Raw genomic sequence first — 5,647 nt, 5'->3', positions numbered from 1 at the left:
ATAGAGCACTTTTTGTTTGGAGTACAGTAAGAGATTCTAACTTGAACATTTTTTGTGTTGTAGTGAGGATTATATCTATTTTATATTTACAAATTAAATTAAGTTTGATAAGAATTTTTTCAAGGATATGGTTGAAGTTCATTTCTGGAAAGTAACTTTTTGAGCTAGCAATATACTTTAAACACTTCATTAAAGATCAAATATGGTTACATATCTCGTGCAATCCCACAAGTGAAGTCTAAAAATGATAGATGTAAATAGTATTTCTAAGAAGAAGCGACATCATTTGCTCGATTTCTAAGTTTTGGAGAAATATTAAATAATTTAAATGCTCGGGATAAAACTAAAACAATGGTCCTAAATGGCTACATGGTGACATCTTCATCATTTATTTGCAGTTAATGCATATTTTTATTTTAATTATTTATATCAATACTGAATCTTAATTATTAATTTTAATCATTCAATTTTAAATCAATTGCATTTTTAAAATTTCATAATCACTCAATAAATTTAAACGATTTAGACATATAATAAAGATTAATATATGATGTACTTCAAAGATTTCTATGAAAATGATATTTTATCACTATTCCATTCATTTTTACTGCTAATCACCATTGTATTGGAGTGAAGCTACAACCAATCAAGATTTCTCTTTTTGAAATCAATCCCTCACATGGTTCATTAAATGTTTGTCTACTGCAAAAAGAAGAGTGAGTCATAGCTATAGTGTCAGCTTTGAGGTTTCATTTTTTAGACACAATACCTTTTAACGATTATATAAAACTTATTTGACCCATTTTAAATGGATCTTGCATAAAATAAATCATATTCGTGTAACTAGAGCAAAATGAAGTTTTTCTTTATTAAGAGCTAGTATAATCTGCTCCTATTTTGTCTGCTACACATTAATTTCAAGTTAACAATTAAAAAGCTATGGTCTTTAAAAAGTTCCTCTTACCTGAAAATAAAAATGAACTAAAACGAAAAACATCTGAAATGCATAATTATTATTCATCTCTGCACATCTGAATTACAATAAATTGTGTTGTTAAATTGGATTTTAAACAAAATAACAAACTAAACGTGCTAGTAACGCTCTAATTTGTTGGGACACTTTTTTTTGGTTTAAAGCAGATATCATGTAAATAACTCATGCATCAGTATAAGAGAGAGCGCCTTTAGTAGGACGGTTCAAAATCAAATTGTTATCGATAATCTAACTACAAATTAAATTTATTCACTTATTAAGAATGGTTAAATTCAAATTGAACCAGTCGATATTTTATTGGTTAGGTTAGCGGGTTAGTATATTTAAAAATCATTAACCGATAAGCCGAATCATTATGTGCAAATATTCAATCAAACTGCCCAATAAACATCCTTAGCCTTTAGCACTTAAACATTACCTACTTCCGCCGTTTCATATTAAATGGTCTTATACCAACAATAAATGTTTCATTTTACTTGTTCAATTTAGAAAATCAAGAGAGTTGTATAATTTATTTTCTTTTTATCCTTAGTATTAAATAACTATATAAAGTAGCAGTAGAAAAATTTAGAGTTTCAAAAGTATCATTAATAAAAGTTTAGTTAAATAAAAGGGCAGACAACACAAATCCCACTAATTTAGGAGCAAATTACTTTTCTTCACGCTAGTTTCTAATATTATGAATCTTATCAGAATTTGGACTTCAGATATATGTATCTGACGCATCCAGATAACTATATCCAGTAGTAGGGGTGGGCATAAAATACCGAAAACCGAATTACCGAACCGAACCGATTATTTCGATATTTCGGTATTCGATACTCGATACTTAGGTTCGGTATTCGGTACCAAAAATTAACATTTCAGTATTTTAATTTCGATATTTATAATTTTTCCGTTCGGTATTCGATATTTACCGAATACCGAAATTATTTCTATTGGCAATTGGGCCTCCTATAATTATTTCTGCTGGGCCCATTTCTATAATTTAACTATATCTAGAGCCCGTTTGGATTGGCTTAAAAAAAGTAACTTTTATGTATGAAGTGCTTTTAGAACTTTGAAGTGCTTAAAGTTATTTTTATAAATAAGCAGTTGAGTGTTTGGATAAAAATGCTTATGATGTGAATTTTAGGGTTAAAAGAATAAAAAAAAGTAGTTTGAAAATTTAGTTAAAATATAAGGGATATAAAAGTAATTTCCATGGTCAAATAAAATGACTTTAAGCACTTTGGAAAAAAAAGTTAGGAATCCTAACTTTTCATTTTTGACTGACTTTAAGAACTTTATGGCTTAAAGTCAGCATTAGACAAACACGTCCAAAAGTTAAAAAGAGGCTTTAAGTTGGTTTTGACCAACTTAAAGCCAATCCAAACGGACTCCTAACATACCCTAAGTCCCAGCCCAATTATGTAACATACCCTAAGTCCCTAACAGCCCATTAGCCCAATTCACTTATTCAGATGATCCATTTCACTCTTTCAGTATTCAATATTCAATTATTCATCCCTATACTGCCCAACCCTAATCTTCACTCTTCACTCTTCACTTCTAACTTCTGAGTTCACTGCCTCAGACCTCAGTCTTCACGCCGCCTTCAGTCCTTCAGCTTCACACCTTTACCATTTCACGCCGCCATCAACTTCCCGTTCTCCATCAAATACCAAATTTTTTGGAAAGATTTGTATCTGTTTAGGCTTTACAGCCTCACGCACTGCTTCACACCGCCTTCACTTTCACCATTTCACGCCGCCATCAGCTTCATCTCTTCACGCCGCCATCACTTTCACCACTTCACGCTGCCTTCACCTTCACCGCTTCACTTGAAGGTAAGTTCTCTTTGCTTCTTCTCTTCCTCTTCCTCTTCCAGTCTTCCTTCACACTACTATGTAAAATTAACAAATTCTAAGAGCACCCAATTTCTCTCTAAGGCTCCACTGTGCAAGAACCAGTGTCTGTAAAAGAACTAAAGAAGAGTGTGGTAATTGTAGCTGAAATTGGATAACTGAGTTGAATTCTTTATGATACAGTTTAAACTAGTTTCTATGTGAAGGATTACTCCTTAATTTTTCTGTTTTTAGTTAAATGCCATGGTAATATAGTTGGAGAGCTCTCGGATTTTCACAAATTGGATATTGAAATTTCAAATTTTTATTATGTTGCAAATCCATACAGAGCTTTCTTAGTAAATGCCCTGTAATCATCGAATTGAGTTCTTGATGTATAGTTAAAAGCTAGTATATGTTTGAGATTTACTACTAGATTTATTAATTTTTAGCTTGATTAGACATCTTCTTAAAGTTGGATCTTGGGAAGTTGATGTTTATGCTACAAATTTTTCGTTTTGATATTTGTTATAGTTGTATCCTCATTTGGTCTAGTTGGTCATATCTGATCTGTATGCCATAATCTGATTTATTGCTCCTTATTTGCTGTTTCGAATGATTGTTAATTTATGTCTTATAATATTTATAATCTCTTCTATGTTTAGATGGAAGATGAAACAAGTTGAACAACTAATGTCAATGGAAGCGCTTGAGGATTTGCTTGGAGATGAAAAGGGGAGTGAAATAAAAGATGAAATGGTGACTTACATGAAATCTATGTTTGAAGAGTATGTAGCAAAATTCTCTAATGTATCTCGACACTCATCTTCTCTCTCTGATTTATCGGGTCAGACATCGGATTCATCTATCTCTAACACTAGCACAAAATCAACAAAAGTGAGAAATAGGATCCAAATGAAGAGGAACAAACAAGATGGTACAGGTTTGGGTGGTAAGTCGAAGTTGGAAAGGTATCTTAGTGAAGAACTAGAGCCGAATGATGATGACGACAATTTTGATATCTTGTCGTGGTGGAAAACTCATTCTCCTAGATATAAAATTCTTTCCGAGATGGCTCATGATGTGTTGGCAATTCCAATTTCTAATATGGCATCGGAATGTGCCTTTAGCACTGGGGGCCATATTCTTGATTCATTTAGGAGTTCTTTGACTCTGAAATTGGTGCAAGCTGTTATTTGTCTTTAAGATTGGCGTCGAAATGAGCCTTATCCCATAAATGTTGAAGAAGATTTTAATGATCTTATGAAACTTGAACTTGGTATGATTTTTAGTTTTTGTATTTTATTTTTATATTTTTTTACTTTGTTTAATTGTTGACACATTTTAAATTCTTTTTAGCTATGGATGATATTGACTGCATTGTTCAAGCTGAAAAATAGGTGGGTGTTGTTTGTAGCTGTTGTTTGTTGCTGTTGTTATGTGTTGCAGGTGTAGTGTAGGCTGTGTAGGTGTTGCAACTTATGTTTTTTGATGATGTTGTTGTGTGTTGCAGGTGTAGTGTAGCTACTGTAGGTGGTGTTGTTGACTGCTATTGTTGTGTATTGCTGAAAAATAGGTGGGTGTTGTTTGTTGCTGTTATTTGTTGTTGTTGTTGTGTGTTGCAGGTGTAATGTAGGCTGTGTAGGTGTTGCAGCTTATGTTTTTTTATGCTGTTGTTGTGTGTTGCAAGTGGCTGTGTAAGTGCTGTAGATTATGTTTTTTGATGTTGTTTGTGTGTTGCAGGTGTAGTGTAGCTGCTGCAGGTGTTGTTGTTGACTATTGTTGTTGTGTGTTGCTGCTGTAGGTGGGTGTTGTTTGTTGCTGTTTTTTGTTGCTGTTATTGTGTGTTGCAGGTGTAGTGTAGCTACTGCAGCTTATGTTTTTTGTTGCTGTTGTTGTGTGTTGCAGGTGTAGTGTGATGCTGCTGCAGGTGGGTGTAGTGTGATGCTGCTGTTGTTGTTGTTTGTTGCTGTTGTTGCCTTTTAGTTTTAGGAACTCAGATAGTAGTAAAATTAGATCAGATTCAATCATTCAGCTCACCTGTCGGTGGCCAGGATCTACCCTCTTGTGTCATGCTGTAAATAAATATAATGTGAGTATATGACTCCAGCAAATGTGTTCCCCCTTGCATATATTTTTTGAAGCATTTGTATGCTTGAAGCTAGAGACAAATTAAAAGATGGGAAGACTTGGCCTTTCTTCTATTGTCTGAAATATTAGCTTTCAGAAACTTGCAACTGCATACGGAGGTGATCCATTTAAAAAAAAGTTCTTGCATTTTGGTTGATCTTATAAGATGCAAAATTTTTGATATTACCGAATACCGTACCGAACCAAATTTTAATTTATCGATTACTGAATTACCGAACTGAAGTTTGAAAGTTCGGTATTTGGTATATACTTTGAATTACCGATTATCAAATTATTAAATTTAAATTTTGAAAATATCGAATCGAATACCGAACGTCCAGCCCTATCCAGTAGTAGTAGAAAAACTAGAGTTTCAAAGTATCATTAATAAAAATTTAGTTAAATAAAAGGGCAAACAACACAAATCTCACTAATTTAGGAGCAAATTGCTTTTGCTTTCCTTCACTCCAGTTTCTACTATTACGAATCTTACTAGAATTTGGACATCGGATACATGTATATGGCATATCCAAGTATATGTATCTCAGATACATGAAATCAAAATTAGGTGTAATTTATTCCAGATACACTATATCCAAGTGGATTCACATATATTAGACTCTCTCGCTTGCATCTCTCCTGCTCTTGCTCGCCTCTCTCACTATGCATCTGTATTTTTGTCATGGCCCAAAAACGG

The sequence above is a fragment of the Solanum dulcamara genome, chromosome 6 (genome assembly GCF_947179165.1).
Source record: "Solanum dulcamara chromosome 6, daSolDulc1.2, whole genome shotgun sequence".
Classification (NCBI taxonomy): domain Eukaryota; kingdom Viridiplantae; phylum Streptophyta; class Magnoliopsida; order Solanales; family Solanaceae; genus Solanum; species Solanum dulcamara.
This window is presented reverse-complemented; position numbering follows the sequence as displayed.